The sequence below is a fragment of the Coturnix japonica genome, chromosome W (genome assembly GCF_054131305.1).
Source record: "Coturnix japonica strain WE chromosome W, WE-NBRP24, whole genome shotgun sequence".
Lineage (NCBI taxonomy): Eukaryota > Metazoa > Chordata > Aves > Galliformes > Phasianidae > Coturnix > Coturnix japonica.
In genome coordinates this window covers 24,162,012-24,179,748 of record NC_140701.1, presented here as the reverse complement: position 1 = coordinate 24,179,748, position 17,737 = coordinate 24,162,012, and the positions used below count along the sequence as shown (strand labels likewise).

General features: G+C 36.4%; 2 long non-coding RNA genes across 2 annotated transcripts; both read right to left on the bottom strand.

Annotated features, from left to right (window-relative positions):
* Window positions 1-1,117: 1,117 nt before the first annotated feature.
* On the bottom strand, window positions 1,118-2,973 carry LOC146754611 (uncharacterized). The gene is made up of 2 exons (XR_014938853.1): window positions 1,830-2,973; window positions 1,118-1,597 (listed from the first exon to the last, which is right to left on the bottom strand). It is a non-coding gene; the product is annotated as an uncharacterized LOC146754611 (long non-coding RNA).
* A 12,557-nt stretch (window positions 2,974-15,530) lies between these two features.
* Window positions 15,531-17,386, bottom strand: LOC146754610 (uncharacterized). The gene is made up of 2 exons (XR_014938852.1): window positions 16,243-17,386; window positions 15,531-16,010 (listed from the first exon to the last, which is right to left on the bottom strand). It is a non-coding gene; the product is annotated as an uncharacterized LOC146754610 (long non-coding RNA).
* Between the last annotated feature and the right edge of the window lie 351 nt (window positions 17,387-17,737).

The window sequence follows — 17,737 nt, the reverse complement described above, 5'->3', positions numbered from 1 at the left end:
ACGATTTCTATTGGGGATGAAAACCACTTTTTTGGGTAGAAAATGCTACTTGTAATGATGAAAAGCTTTGTATTGGTAAGAAAAAGAATTTTTGGCAAGATTCAAGAGTGATACCTGAGAGAGAACACCTTTTTTTCTGGTGTAAGTATTGATATTAGTGTGAAATACATCGGAAATTTGTCTGAAATGGATAATTCTTATGTTAATGTCATTATTTTGTAGGGGAAGACAGATATTCTGGAATCAATGAGTCATAATTTGTTACAAAGCATCGTTTTAAAGAGAATGTGTCTTCTTTTGGGGATGAAAACCAGTAATTTAGGGAGAAATTGCTATTTGTAGGGATGAAAAGCATTAGTTTGGGAAGAAAACCATAGTTTTGCAAGGATGAAGAGTGATACCTAAGAGTGTACTTTTCATTTCTGGGATAAGTGTCGATATTCATGTGACCTACTTCTAAAATTTGTCAGAAATCGATATTTCTGTTGGAAATGTCATTTTTTTTTTTGAAGAAAAGAGTTATTCTGGAAACAATGTGTCATATTTGGCTACAAACGATAATTTTGTAGAGAAATCGATTTCTTTTGAAGATGAAAACCACCTTTACGTTTAGAAAATTCTGTTTGTGGAGATGAAAAACATTATTTTGGTAAGAAAACCATATTTTTGCAAGGGTAAAGAGTGATACCTAAGAGAGACCTTTTTATTTCTGGTATAAGTATTGATATTCCTGTGAATTTTTTCTAAAATCTGTCAGAAAAGGATATATCTGTTGGAAATGTTCTTATTTTGTAGAGGAGAAAAGGTATTTCCGTTAGTAACGTCCTCAGTTTGTAGAAGAGAAAATGTATTGTGGAAACAGTGTGTCATATCTTGCTACAAAGCTTCATTTTGTAGAGAAAATGTCTTCTTTTGGGGATGAAAACCAGTATTTCTGGGAAACAACGCTATTTTAAAGGGATAAAAAGCATTATTTTGGTGAGAAAACCATGTCCTTGCAAGGATAAAGAATGATTCTTAGGAGAGATGTTACCTCAATCTGGTAACCTGGAACGTCAAGTCCCTTTGTGAATGTGTATCGACGGCCCCGACCAAGTCACAGCTGTTTGTTACACCATTATGGTGAGCGGTAAAATGGCGTTTATTGGAATGTGAGGGTCCCTTATATAGGTATCCAGTTTCATCCTTATCTTTTATACATATGCATGACCCAGCAGGGGAGGGCCTATCACGTTACATCCCGAGGGTCCGATTTCGCCTAATACAACATCTCCCTCTCCCCATGCTTAACAAAACCATGCCCCGTTACAACGCAAGCGCCGATCCTAATCCTAATATATAAAGGTGTTAGTACTTATATAAATTTTTGTGGTGAGTTATTTAAAAAGTGACGTAAACATGCAGAGGTATGTGGTGCAGTGTGTAATAATGTTAGTGGTTCTTTAGTTAGTATTTTCAAGGCATCTTGGGCTATATTATACAGTTCATCCTTCTGCTCAAAGCTTCTCATATATCTGCTGGAACTCCATTTTCTCATTCAAAGTCCTTGCACCTGTGCCTCTTGAGCCAGCAGCAGGAAATCCATTGCAGCTTTATTCTGTAAAACAGTATGCCTGAAAGAAAAGTACTCAGCTTTCCATTAGTTTTCTGTTTCTCCCAGACCGCCCTTTTGGGTGATCACTGCATCAGATTTTACTTTTCTCGATGGGATCCATAAAATTTTTCCCGATTCTCTGTCCTTTACTGTGGCATAACCTCTTCGTTCAAAATGATTGATTGCATAATGTGCTGTGCCAATACTTCTGCCTGCTGGGCTACCAGGATCCTACCTCTGTGACCTTCCCGCTCCCCAAGGACACCTATCTTGTCCTTCAGGAGACGGTTGGCCCTTTCCACAATTGCTTGTCCCTGGGAATTCCCAGGGATGCCTGTTGAATGAGATATTCCCCAATGCTCATTGAGTAGATCTCGAGATGAAGCACGAGCCATTGTCTGTCTTGATGTGTTGCAGCACACCAAGGACCATGATGGCAGTGGCCCAGTGTCGCTGAGCTGCAGGGGACTTAAATGTTAACATAACCATCACTCAATCAAAACCTTCACTGATAATACACTAAACAGAAGATTACATGTAACGTCATAATTTTTTGAGTTGACATATACACACTCATTCAAGCATTCATTTTAGACAATTCTATAAATGAAAATTTCTAAGCTAATGTATTATTACTTATCAACAACTATGAGGTGGAAAACCACCAAAAGGAGAGAGAAGGAACACAGTAGTGGTGGATGCGATAGGCAGTGCCTGCAGGGCGTCCCCTGCTTCAAAGTACACTTTGCCTTTCTCACCCATCACAGATTCTCTCCTGTGCAGGCTTTTTTCACATGTGCCCCATATATGCATGGCCAGTGCATGATACAGAGCCCAGGTGGAACACCTGTTCTTAAAAGATAACAAACCACTATATTAGATCTCTCTACAATACAAACTACTCAGAAAAGTTATTAACAGCTATAGTCACTTATTTCTATTGTTACTTGCTTCACCCTTAGCTCCCTTCTTTTTTCTTTTAATTGGTAAGCTTTTTCTTGTTGACCTACTCCTACTATAGTTACAAAAATCATCTATGGGTAGTATAGTAATTCTTGATGCAGTACAGAGTGAGATGCACCTGAAACTGTCAGAAAACAAATATCTTTGCACTGCTGTGAGCACATTGCATTCAGCCCACTACGGGCAAAACTCATCCTGGGATCTTCAGGACCTGCTCTAGTAAAGCTGCCACCGTTCCATCCAACTCCACCACCACAATTCCCCCTCCATACAATTTCAAGCTCCATCAACAAATTTGTCCAAGTCCCTACCCTAATTCCCTCAATGTGTATATTATTGGGAGAAAATGAGGACATTCTTGCTCGACTAGGAAGAGATACTTCTAATGTCTTGCTTTTGTCCCCATTCGGAAGTAACGATTTGTTTGCTTTCACAAGCGGCGGAGCCGAGGGGCGGGGGGGGGGGGGGGGTAAGCAGTGAGGGGGGGCAGAGCGGGGGTTTGCGTTCTCTTGCTGGCACTTAAACTTTTCTGGCTAGAGCAGGTCACATTCAGTATTTTAACTCACTGTTCTTCTGTAATCTTTTTCCCGTTTTTTGTTTTTTTTTTTTTTTTTTTTTTCACAATTCCACTACTCGAACCCTCAATTACACTTCCATGTAACATTAATAATTCCACTTCCATATAGCATTCATGTTTACACATCCCTATAACATTAACAGTTCCATACACCATTTGCATTTATACTTTCACATACCATAAACATTTAACAATCACAAAGACAGTGACAATAATCAATACAGTTTATCCTAAGCATTCTTCCTCTCCTCCAAGTTGTCAGCAGGAGTTTAACCGACTCCAACTCGGGCTGCCGTGGCTCGCTCGACAGCTGGTCTTGTATCCGCTTCAGAGACTCCACTCCAGCCCGGGGCCCCCTGACCGGGCCCCCAATTAACGATAAAAAGGAATGCCTCCCTTATCTTTGACCAATCCGAGACTTGGTCGCTCTTGTTCTCCCCTCTCCCTCCCCCCAGGTAGAGCTGGACCAGCAGCCCACCCTCTTGGGGAAGGGTTATGATGACTAGGAACGCCTCTGCCTCCGCCCCCGCTGATGAGGATTGGCTTCCATCTTGGTTAGTCCTATCCACCCCGCCCCCCGGGGCGGAACCACACCCACAACCCATCCCATCTCGAGGAAAGGACCCATCCTCCCGCCCCTGCTCACTCCCCTTCCCCACCCCCAAGGATGGGCGAAGGAGTGCAGAAGATACCGGTTGCTTTGGATACCAATATGGGGCCTCAGAGGAAGGATTCTCCTGGTCAAGAGATAAGGATGTGGAATGTGTGGAATGCTGCTGGACGGGGCCATCTGCTCGTTGTTCAGCCGGAGTGATGGGTGCGGTCTGGATGGCTCCCGCCACCTTGTCTTTGTCTTTCAAATCCTCACATCTGCAAGAGAAAAGGCCTCCCGACCCAATTCCCAAAGCAGCCCCAAGCCGAGTCTTCCCTTCTTTCCGAGCCGCTTTCAGCGCCCCAAGCACCAACCCCCACGTTTTGAACTCAGCATCTTTCTGCTCATTCATTGCGCGCTCACAGAGCGAAAAAGTTAAAGAGTCCCGCTTATTGTGATCCAAAATCACCCGAGGAGAGGAAAGCTCCCTCTCCTTTTCAAGACAACTAATGACGACTGCAATGTCCTTCTTAGAAGGCGTAGCTTTCCTACCATAGTAGGTTTTACAAAGTTGCAATACTACTCTAATGACGGAATACATTTACCCAGAGACCTGAAGTCTTCCTGGTCTTCTACGAACTATCGGCCGTAGGATAGGCGCAGCGCTGCATTCCCGTTTGCACCCCACCGAGAGTGCTTCCACGGGCTCGAACCGTGGATACCGCGTCCGTCAGCGCGGTTTTAGCAATCGCACACTCACCTCCAGGACTTTTCCTCACACGGGGCACCATTTGTTACCTCGATCTGGTAACCTGGAAAGTCAAGTCCCTTTGTGAATGTGTATCGACGGCCCCGACCAAGTCACAGCTGTTTGTTACACCATTATGGTGAGCGGTAAAATGGCGTTTATTGGAATGTGAGGGTCCCTTATATAGGTATCCAGTTTCATCCTTATCTTTTATACATATGCATGACCCAGCAGGGGAGGGCCTATCACGTTACATCCCGAGGGTCCGATTTCGCCTAATACAACAGAGAGAACTTTTATTTCCGGGATAGGTACTGATATTTGTGTGACATTCTTCTAAAATTTGTCAGAAATCGATATTTCTGTTGGAAATGTCCTTATTTTGAAGAGGGAAAGAGGTATTCCAATAACAGTGTTTCATATGTTGCTACAAGGGACCATTTGTAGAGAAAAAGATTTCTATTGGGGATGAAAACCACTTTTTTGGGTAGAAAATGCTACTTGTAATGATGAAAAGCTTTGTATTGGTAAGAAAAAGAATTTTTGGCAAGATTCAAGAGTGATACCTGAGAGAGAACACATTTTTTTCTGGTGTAAGTATTGATATTAGTGTGAAATACATCGGAAATTTGTCTGAAATGGATAATTCTTATGTTAATGTCATTATTTTGTAGGGGAAGACAGATATTCTGGAATCAATGAGTCATAATTTGTTACAAAGCATCGTTTTAAAGAGAATGTGTCTTCCTTTGGGGATGAAAACCAGTAATTTAGGGAGAAATTGCTATTTGTAGGGATGAAAAGCATTAGTTAGGGAAGAAAACCATAGTTTTGCAAGGATGAAGAGTGATACCTAAGAGTGTACTTTTCATTTCTGGGATAAGTGTCGATATTCATGTGACCTACTTCTAAAATTTGTCAGAAATCGATATTTCTGTTGGAAAAGTCATTCTTTTTTAGATGAAAAGAGTTATTCTGGAAACAGTGTGTCATATATGGCTACAAACGATAATTTTGTAGAGAAATCGATTTCTTTTGAAGATGAAAACCACCTTTACGTTTAGAAAATGCTGTTTGTAGATATGAAAAACATTATTTTGGTAAGAAAACCATATTTTTGCAAGGGTAAAGAGTGATACCTAAGAGAGACCTTTTTATTTCTGGTATAAATATTGATATTCCTGTGAATTTTTTCTAAAATCTGTCAGAAAAGGATATATCTGTTGGAAATGTCCTTATTTTGTAGAGGAGAAAAGGTATTTCTGTTAGTAACGTCCTCAATTTGTAGAAGAGAAAAGGTATTGAGGAAACAATGTGTCATATTTTTCTACCAAGCTTCATTTTGTAGAGAAAATGTCTTCTTTTTGAAATGAAAACAAGTATTTCTGGGAAACAACGCTATTTTAAAGGGATAAAAAGCATTATTTTGGTGAGAAAACCATGTCCTTGCAAGGATAAAGAATGATTCTTAGGAGAGAACTTTTATTTCCGGGATAGGTACTGATATTTGTGTGACATTCTTCTAAAATTGGTCAGAAATGGTTATTTCTGTTGGAAATGTCTTTATTTTGAAGAGGGAAAGAGGTATTCCAATAACAGTGTTTCATATGTTGCTACAAGGGACCATTTGTAGAGAAAACGATTTCTATTGGGGATGAAAACCACTTTTTTGGGTAGAAAATGCTACTTGTAATGATGAAAAGCTTTGTATTGGTAAGAAAAAGAATTTTTGGCAAGATTCAAGAGTGATACCTGAGAGAGAACACCTTTTTTTCTGGTGTAAGTATTGATATTAGTGTGAAATACATCGGAAATTTGTCTGAAATGGATAATTCTTATGTTAATGTCATTATTTTGTAGGGGAAGACAGATATTCTGGAATCAATGAGTCATAATTTGTTACAAAGCATCCTTTTAAAGAGAATGTGTCTTCTTTTGGGGATGAAAACCAGTAATTTAGGGAGAAATTGCTATTTGTAGGGATGAAAAGCATTAGTTTGGGAAGAAAACCATAGTTTTGCAAGGATGAATAGCGATACCTAAGAGTGTACTTTTCATTTCTGGGATAAGTGTCGATATTCATGTGACCTACTTCTAAAATTTGTCAGAAATCGATATTTCTGTTGGAAAAGTCATTCTTTTTTAGATGAAAAGAGTTATTCTGGAAACAGTGAGTCATATATGGCTACAAACGATAATTTTGTAGAGAAATCGATTTCTTTTGAAGATGAAAACCACCTTTACGTTTAGAAAATGCTGTTTGTAGATATGAAAAACATTATTTTGGTAAGAAAACCATATTTTTGCAAGGGTAAAGAGTGATACCTAAGAGAGACCTTTTTATTTCTGGTATAAATATTGATATTCCTGTGAATTTTTTCTAAAATCTGTCAGAAAAGGATATATCTGTTGGAAATGTCCTTATTTTGTAGAGGAGAAAAGGTATTTCTGTTAGTAACGTCCTCAATTTGTAGAAGAGAAAAGGTATTGAGGAAACAATGTGTCATATTTTGCTACCAAGCTTCATTTTGTAGAGAAAATGTCTTCTTTTTGAAATGAAAACAAGTATTTCTGGGAAACAACGCTATTTTAAAGGGATAAAAAGCATTATTTTGGTGAGAAAACCATGTCCTTGCAAGGATAAAGAATGATTCTTAGGAGAGAACTTTTATTTCCGGGATAGGTACTGATATTTGTGTGACATTCTTCTAAAATTGGTCAGAAATGGTTATTTCTGTTGGAAATGTCTTTATTTTGAAGAGGGAAAGAGGTATTCCAATAACAGTGTTTCATATGTTGCTACAAGGGACCATTTGTAGAGAAAACGATTTCTATTGGGGATGAAAACCACTTTTTTGGGTAGAAAATGCTACTTGTAATGATGAAAAGCTTTGTATTGGGAAGAAAAAGAATTTTTGGCAAGATTCAAGAGTGATACCTGAGAGAGAACACCTTTTTTTCTGGTGTAAGTATTGATATTAGTGTGAAATACATCGGAAATTTGTCTGAAATGGATAATTCTTATGTTAATGTCATTATTTTGTAGGGGAAGACAGATATTCTGGAATCAATGAGTCATAATTTGTTACAAAGCATCCTTTTAAAGAGAATGTGTCTTCTTTTGGGGATGAAAACCAGTAATTTAGGGAGAAATTGCTATTTGTAGGGATGAAAAGCATTAGTTTGGGAAGAAAACCATAGTTTTGCAAGGATGAATAGCGATACCTAAGAGTGTACTTTTCATTTCTGGGATAAGTGTCGATATTCATGTGACCTACTTCTAAAATTTGTCAGAAATCGATATTTCTGTTGGAAAAGTCATTCTTTTTTAGATGAAAAGAGTTATTCTGGAAACAGTGTGTCATATATGGCTACAAACGATAATTTTGTAGAGAAATCGATTTCTTTTGAAGATGAAAACCACCTTTACGTTTAGAAAATGCTGTTTGTAGATATGAAAAACATTATTTTGGTAAGAAAACCATATTTTTGCAAGGGTAAAGAGTGATACCTAAGAGAGACCTTTTTATTTCTGGTATAAATATTGATATTCCTGTGAATTTTTTCTAAAATCTGTCAGAAAAGGATATATCTGTTGGAAATGTCCTTATTTTGTAGAGGAGAAAAGGTATTTCTGTTAGTAACGTCCTCAATTTGTAGAAGAGAAAAGGTATTGAGGAAACAATGTGTCATATTTTTCTACCAAGCTTCATTTTGTAGAGAAAATGTCTTCTGTTGGGGATGAAAACCAGTATTTCTGGGAAACAACGCTATTTTAAAGGGATAAAAAGCATTATTTTGGTGAGAAAACCATGTCCTTGCAAGGATAAAGAATGATTCTTAGGAGAGAACTTTTATTTCCGGGATAGGTACTGATATTTGTGTGACATTCTTCTAAAATTTGTCAGAAATCAATATTTCTGTTGGAAATGTCCTTATTTTGAAGAGGGAAAGAGGTATTCCAATAACAGTGTTTCATATGTTGCTACAAGGGACCATTTGTAGAGAAAACGATTTCTATTGGGGATGAAAACCACTTTTTTGGGTAGAAAATGCTACTTGTAATGATGAAAAGCTTTGTATTGGTAAGAAAAAGAATTTTTGGCAAGATTCAAGAGTGATACCTGAGAGAGAACACCTTTTTTTCTGGTGTAAGTATTGATATTAGTGTGAAATACATCGGAAATTTGTCTGAAATGGATAATTCTTATGTTAATGTCATTATTTTGTAGGGGAAGACAGATATTCTGGAATCAATGAGTCATAATTTGTTACAAAGCATCATTTTAAAGAGAATGTGTCTTCTTTTGGGGATGAAAACCAGTAATTTAGGGAGAAATTGCTATTTGTAGGGATGAAAAGCATTAGTTTGGGAAGAAAACCATAGTTTTGCAAGGATGAAGAGCGATACCTAAGAGTGTACTTTTCATTTCTGGGATAAGTGTCGATATTCATGTGACCTACTTCTAAAATTTGTCAGAAATCGATATTTCTGTTGGAAATGTCATTCTTTTTTAGATGAAAAGAGTTATTCTGGAAAAAGTGTGTCATATATGGCTACAAACGATAATTTTGTAGAGAAATCGATTTCTTTTGAAGATGAAAACCACCTTTACGTTTAGAAAATGCTGTTTGTAGATATGAAAAACATTATTTTGGTAAGAAAACCATATTTTTGCAAGGGTAAAGAGTGATACCTAAGAGAGACCTTTTTATTTCTGGTATAAATATTGATATTCCTGTGAATTTTTTCTAAAATCTGTCAGAAAAGGATATATCTGTTGGAAATGTCCTTATTTTGTAGAGGAGAAAAGGTATTTCTGTTAGTAACGTTTTCAATTTGTAGAAGAGAAAAGGTATTGAGGAAACAATGTGTCATATTTTGCTACCAAGCTTCATTTTGTAGAGAAAATGTCTTCTTTTAGAAATGAAAACAAGTATTTCTGGGAAACAACGCTATTTTAAAGGGATAAAAAGCATTATTTTGGTGAGAAAACCATGTCCTTGCAAGGATAAAGAATGATTATTAGGAGAGAACTTTTATTTCCGGGATAGGTACTGAAATTTGTGTGACATTCTTCTAAAATTTGTCAGAAATGGTTATTTCTGTTGGAAATGTCTTTATTTTGAAGAGGGAAAGAGGTATTCCAATAACAGTGTTTCATATGTTGCTACAAGGGACCATTTGTAGAGAAAACGATTTCTATTGGGGATGAAAACCACTTTTTTGGGTAGAAAATGCTACTTGTAATGATGAAAAGCTTTGTATTGGTAAGAAAAAGAATTTTTGGCAAGATTCAAGAGTGATACCTGAGAGAGAACACCTTTTTTTCTGGTGTAAGTATTGATATTAGTGTGAAATACATCGGAAATTTGTCTGAAATGGATAATTCTTATGTTAATGTCATTATTTTGTAGGGGAAGACAGATATTCTGGAATCAATGAGTCATAATTTGTTACAAAGCATCCTTTTAAAGAGAATGTGTCTTCTTTTGGGGATGAAAACCAGTAATTTAGGGAGAAATTGCTATTTGTAGGGATGAAAAGCATTAGTTTGGGAAGAAAACCATAGTTTTGCAAGGATGAATAGCGATACCTAAGAGTGTACTTTTCATTTCTGGGATAAGTGTCGATATTCATGTGACCTACTTCTAAAATTTGTCAGAAATCGATATTTCTGTTGGAAAAGTCATTCTTTTTTAGATGAAAAGAGTTATTCTGGAAACAGTGTGTCATATATGGCTACAAACGATAATTTTGTAGAGAAATCGATTTCTTTTGAAGATGAAAACCACCTTTACGTTTAGAAAATGCTGTTTGTAGATATGAAAAACATTATTTTGGTAAGAAAACCATATTTTTGCAAGGGTAAAGAGTGATACCTAAGAGAGACCTTTTTATTTCTGGTATAAATATTGATATTCCTGTGAATTTTTTCTAAAATCTGTCAGAAAAGGATATATCTGTTGGAAATGTCCTTATTTTGTAGAGGAGAAAAGGTATTTCTGTTAGTAACGTCCTCAATTTGTAGAAGAGAAAAGGTATTGAGGAAACAATGTGTCATATTTTGCTACCAAGCTTCATTTTGTAGAGAAAATGTCTTCTTTTTGAAATGAAAACAAGTATTTCTGGGAAACAACGCTATTTTAAAGGGATAAAAAGCATTATTTTGGTGAGAAAACCATGTCCTTGCAAGGATAAAGAATGATTCTTAGGAGAGAACTTTTATTTCCGGGATAGGTACTGATATTTGTGTGACATTCTTCTAAAATTGGTCAGAAATGGTTATTTCTGTTGGAAATGTCTTTATTTTGAAGAGGGAAAGAGGTATTCCAATAACAGTGTTTCATATGTTGCTACAAGGGACCATTTGTAGAGAAAACGATTTCTATTGGGGATGAAAACCACTTTTTTGGGTAGAAAATGCTACTTGTAATGATGAAAAGCTTTGTATTGGGAAGAAAAAGAATTTTTGGCAAGATTCAAGAGTGATACCTGAGAGAGAACACCTTTTTTTCTGGTGTAAGTATTGATATTAGTGTGAAATACATCGGAAATTTGTCTGAAATGGATAATTCTTATGTTAATGTCATTATTTTGTAGGGGAAGACAGATATTCTGGAATCAATGAGTCATAATTTGTTACAAAGCATCCTTTTAAAGAGAATGTGTCTTCTTTTGGGGATGAAAACCAGTAATTTAGGGAGAAATTGCTATTTGTAGGGATGAAAAGCATTAGTTTGGGAAGAAAACCATAGTTTTGCAAGGATGAATAGCGATACCTAAGAGTGTACTTTTCATTTCTGGGATAAGTGTCGATATTCATGTGACCTACTTCTAAAATTTGTCAGAAATCGATATTTCTGTTGGAAAAGTCATTCTTTTTTAGATGAAAAGAGTTATTCTGGAAACAGTGTGTCATATATGGCTACAAACGATAATTTTGTAGAGAAATCGATTTCTTTTGAAGATGAAAACCACCTTTACGTTTAGAAAATGCTGTTTGTAGATATGAAAAACATTATTTTGGTAAGAAAACCATATTTTTGCAAGGGTAAAGAGTGATACCTAAGAGAGACCTTTTTATTTCTGGTATAAATATTGATATTCCTGTGAATTTTTTCTAAAATCTGTCAGAAAAGGATATATCTGTTGGAAATGTCCTTATTTTGTAGAGGAGAAAAGGTATTTCTGTTAGTAACGTCCTCAATTTGTAGAAGAGAAAAGGTATTGAGGAAACAATGTGTCATATTTTTCTACCAAGCTTCATTTTGTAGAGAAAATGTCTTCTGTTGGGGATGAAAACCAGTATTTCTGGGAAACAACGCTATTTTAAAGGGATAAAAAGCATTATTTTGGTGAGAAAACCATGTCCTTGCAAGGATAAAGAATGATTCTTAGGAGAGAACTTTTATTTCCGGGATAGGTACTGATATTTGTGTGACATTCTTCTAAAATTTGTCAGAAATCAATATTTCTGTTGGAAATGTCCTTATTTTGAAGAGGGAAAGAGGTATTCCAATAACAGTGTTTCATATGTTGCTACAAGGGACCATTTGTAGAGAAAACGATTTCTATTGGGGATGAAAACCTCTTTTTTGGGTAGAAAATGCTACTTGTAATGATGAAAAGCTTTGTATTGGTAAGAAAAAGAATTTTTGGCAAGATTCAAGAGTGATACCTGAGAGAGAACACCTTTTTTTCTGGTGTAAGTATTGATATTAGTGTGAAATACATCGGAAATTTGTCTGAAATGGATAATTCTTATGTTAATGTCATTATTTTGTAGGGGAAGACAGATATTCTGGAATCAATGAGTCATAATTTGTTACAAAGCATCCTTTTAAAGAGAATGTGTCTTCTTTTGGGGATGAAAACCAGTAATTTAGGGAGAAATTGCTATTTGTAGGGATGAAAAGCATTAGTTTGGGAAGAAAACCATAGTTTTGCAAGGATGAAGAGCGATACCTAAGAGTGTACTTTTCATTTCTGGGATAAGTGTCGATATTCATGTGACCTACTTCTAAAATTTGTCAGAAATCGATATTTCTGTTGGAAATGTCATTCTTTTTTAGATGAAAAGAGTTATTCTGGAAACAGTGTGTCATATATGGCTACAAACGATAATTTTGTAGAGAAATCGATTTCTTTTGAAGATGAAAACCACCTTTACGTTTAGAAAATGCTGTTTGTAGATATGAAAAACATTATTTTGGTAAGAAAACCATATTTTTGCAAGGGTAAAGAGTGATACCTAAGAGAGACCTTTTTATTTCTGGTATAAATATTGATATTCCTGTGAATTTTTTCTAAAATCTGTCAGAAAAGGATATATCTGTTGGAAATGTCCTTATTTTGTAGAGGAGAAAAGGTATTTCTGTTAGTAACGTCCTCAATTTGTAGAAGAGAAAAGGTATTGAGGAAACAATGTGTCATATTTTTCTACCAAGCTTCATTTTGTAGAGAAAATGTCTTCTGTTGGGGATGAAAACCAGTATTTCTGGGAAACAACGCTATTTTAAAGGGATAAAAAGCATTATTTTGGTGAGAAAACCATGTCCTTGCAAGGATAAAGAATGATTCTTAGGAGAGAACTTTTATTTCCGGGATAGGTACTGATATTTGTGTGACATTCTTCTAAAATTTGTCAGAAATCAATATTTCTGTTGGAAAAGTCCTTATTTTGAAGAGGGAAAGAGGTATTCCAATAACAGTGTTTCATATGTTGCTACAAGGGACCATTTGTAGAGAAAACGATTTCTATTGGGGATGAAAACCACTTTTTTGGGTAGAAAATGCTACTTGTAATGATGAAAAGCTTTGTATTGGTAAGAAAAAGAATTTTTGGCAAGATTCAAGAGTGATACCTGAGAGAGAACACCTTTTTTTCTGGTGTAAGTATTGATATTAGTGTGAAATACATCGGAAATTTGTCTGAAATGGATAATTCTTATGTTAATGTCATTATTTTGTAGGGGAAGACAGATATTCTGGAATCAATGAGTCATAATTTGTTACAAAGCATCCTTTTAAAGAGAATGTGTCTTCTTTTGGGGATGAAAACCAGTAATTTAGGGAGAAATTGCTATTTGTAGGGATGAAAAGCATTAGTTTGGGAAGAAAACCATAGTTTTGCAAGGATGAAGAGCGATACCTAAGAGTGTACTTTTCATTTCTGGGATAAGTGTCGATATTCATGTGACCTACTTCTAAAATTTGTCAGAAATCGATATTTCTGTTGGAAATGTCATTCTTTTTTAGATGAAAAGAGTTATTCTGGAAAAAGTGTGTCATATATGGCTACAAACGATAATTTTGTAGAGAAATCGATTTCTTTTGAAGATGAAAACCACCTTTACGTTTAGAAAATGCTGTTTGTAGATATGAAAAACATTATTTTGGTAAGAAAACCATATTTTTGCAAGGGTAAAGAGTGATACCTAAGAGAGACCTTTTTATTTCTGGTATAAATATTGATATTCCTGTGAATTTTTTCTAAAATCTGTCAGAAAAGGATATATCTGTTGGAAATGTCCTTATTTTGTAGAGGAGAAAAGGTATTTCTGTTAGTAACGTTTTCAATTTGTAGAAGAGAAAAGGTATTGAGGAAACAATGTGTCATATTTTGCTACCAAGCTTCATTTTGTAGAGAAAATGTCTTCTTTTTGAAATGAAAACAAGTATTTCTGGGAAACAACGCTATTTTAAAGGGATAAAAAGCATTATTTTGGTGAGAAAACCATGTCCTTGCAAGGATAAAGAATGATTCTTAGGAGAGAACTTTTATTTCCGGGATAGGTACTGATATTTGTGTGACATTCTTCTAAAATTTGTCAGAAATCAATATTTCTGTTGGAAATGTCCTTATTTTGAAGAGGGAAAGAGGTATTCCAATAACAGTGTTTCATATGTTGCTACAAGGGACCATTTGTAGAGAAAACGATTTCTATTGGGGATGAAAACCACTTTTTTGGGTAGAAAATGCTACTTGTAATGATGAAAAGCTTTGTATTGGGAAGAAAAAGAATTTTTGGCAAGATTCAAGAGTGATACCTGAGAGAGAACACCTTTTTTTCTGGTGTAAGTATTGATATTAGTGTGAAATACATCGGAAATTTGTCTGAAATGGATAATTCTTATGTTAATGTCATTATTTTGTAGGGGAAGACAGATATTCTGGAATCAATGAGTCATAATTTGTTACAAAGCATCCTTTTAAAGAGAATGTGTCTTCTTTTGGGGATGAAAACCAGTAATTTAGGGAGAAATTGCTATTTGTAGGGATGAAAAGCATTAGTTTGGGAAGAAAACCATAGTTTTGCAAGGATGAATAGCGATACCTAAGAGTGTACTTTTCATTTCTGGGATAAGTGTCGATATTCATGTGACCTACTTCTAAAATTTGTCAGAAATCGATATTTCTGTTGGAAAAGTCATTCTTTTTTAGATGAAAAGAGTTATTCTGGAAACAGTGTGTCATATATGGCTACAAACGATAATTTTGTAGAGAAATCGATTTCTTTTGAAGATGAAAACCACCTTTACGTTTAGAAAATGCTGTTTGTAGATAAGAAAAACATTATTTTGGTAAGAAAACCATATTTTTGCAAGGGTAAAGAGTGATACCTAAGAGAGACCTTTTTATTTCTGGTATAAATATTGATATTCCTGTGAATTTTTTCTAAAATCTGTCAGAAAAGGATATATCTGTTGGAAATGTCCTTATTTTGTAGAGGAGAAAAGGTATTTCTGTTAGTAACGTCCTCAATTTGTAGAAGAGAAAAGGTATTGAGGAAACAATGTGTCATATTTTGCTACCAAGCTTCATTTTGTAGAGAAAATGTCTTCTTTTAGAAATGAAAACAAGTATTTCTGGGAAACAACGCTATTTTAAAGGGATAAAAAGCATTATTTTGGTGAGAAAACCATGTCCTTGCAAGGATAAAGAATGATTCTTAGGAGAGATGTTACCTCGATCTGGTAACCTGGAACGTCAAGTCCCTTTGTGAATGTGTATCGACGGCCCCGACCAAGTCACAGCTGTTTGTTACACCATTATGGTGAGCGGTAAAATGGCGTTTATTGGAATGTGAGGGTCCCTTATATAGGTATCCAGTTTCATCCTTATCTTTTATACATATGCATGACCCAGCAGGGGAGGGCCTATCACGTTACATCCCGAGGGTCCGATTTCGCCTAATACAACATCTCCCTCTCCCCATGCTTAACAAAACCATGCCCCGTTACAACGCAAGCGCCGATCCTAATCCTAATATATAAAGGTGTTAGTACTTATATAAATTTTTGTGGTGAGTTATTTAAAAAGTGACGTAAACATGCAGAGGTATGTGGTGCAGTGTGTAATAATGTTAGTGGTTCTTTAGTTAGTATTTTCAAGGCATCTTGGGCTATATTATACAGTTCATCCTTCTGCTCAAAGCTTCTCATATATCTGCTGGAACTCCATTTTCTCATTCAAAGTCCTTGCACCTGTGCCTCTTGAGCCAGCAGCAGGAAATCCATTGCAGCTTTATTCTGTAAAACAGTATGCCTGAAAGAAAAGTACTCAGCTTTCCATTAGTTTTCTGTTTCTCCCAGACCGCCCTTTTGGGTGATCACTGCATCAGATTTTACTTTTCTCGATGGGATCCATAAAATTTTTCCCGATTCTCTGTCCTTTACTGTGGCATAACCTCTTCGTTCAAAATGATTGATTGCATAATGTGCTGTGCCAATACTTCTGCCTGCTGGGCTACCAGGATCCTACCTCTGTGACCTTCCCGCTCCCCAAGGACACCTATCTTGTCCTTCAGGAGACGGTTGGCCCTTTCCACAATTGCTTGTCCCTGGGAATTCCCAGGGATGCCTGTTGAATGAGATATTCCCCAATGCTCATTGAGTAGATCTCGAGATGAAGCACGAGCCATTGTCTGTCTTGATGTGTTGCAGCACACCAAGGACCATGATGGCAGTGGCCCAGTGTCGCTGAGCTGCAGGGGACTTAAATGTTAACATAACCATCACTCAATCAAAACCTTCACTGATAATACACTAAACAGAAGATTACATGTAACGTCATAATTTTTTGAGTTGACATATACACACTCATTCAAGCATTCATTTTAGACAATTCTATAAATGAAAATTTCTAAGCTAATGTATTATTACTTATCAACAACTATGAGGTGGAAAACCACCAAAAGGAGAGAGAAGGAACACAGTAGTGGTGGATGCGATAGGCAGTGCCTGCAGGGCGTCCCCTGCTTCAAAGTACACTTTGCCTTTCTCACCCATCACAGATTCTCTCCTGTGCAGGCTTTTTTCACATGTGCCCCATATATGCATGGCCAGTGCATGATACAGAGCCCAGGTGGAACACCTGTTCTTAAAAGATAACAAACCACTATATTAGATCTCTCTACAATACAAACTACTCAGAAAAGTTATTAACAGCTATAGTCACTTATTTCTATTGTTACTTGCTTCACCCTTAGCTCCCTTCTTTTTTCTTTTAATTGGTAAGCTTTTTCTTGTTGACCTACTCCTACTATAGTTACAAAAATCATCTATGGGTAGTATAGTAATTCTTGATGCAGTACAGAGTGAGATGCACCTGAAACTGTCAGAAAACAAATATCTTTGCACTGCTGTGAGCACATTGCATTCAGCCCACTACGGGCAAAACTCATCCTGGGATCTTCAGGACCTGCTCTAGTAAAGCTGCCACCGTTCCATCCAACTCCACCACCACAATTCCCCCTCCATACAATTTCAAGCTCCATCAACAAATTTGTCCAAGTCCCTACCCTAATTCCCTCAATGTGTATATTATTGGGAGAAAATGAGGACATTCTTGCTCGACTAGGAAGAGATACTTCTAATGTCTTGCTTTTGTCCCCATTCGGAAGTAACGATTTGTTTGCTTTCACAAGCGGCGGAGCCGAGGGGCGGGGGGGGGGGGGGGGGAAGCAGTGAGGGGGGGCAGAGCGGGGGTTTGCGTTCTCTTGCTGGCACTTAAACTTTTCTGGCTAGAGCAGGTCACATTCAGTATTTTAACTCACTGTTCTTCTGTAATCTTTTTCCCGTTTTTTGTTTTTTTTTTTTTTTTTTTTTTTCACAATTCCACTACTCGAACCCTCAATTACACTTCCATGTAACATTAATAATTCCACTTCCATATAGCATTCATGTTTACACATCCCTATAACATTAACAGTTCCATACACCATTTGCATTTATACTTTCACATACCATAAACATTT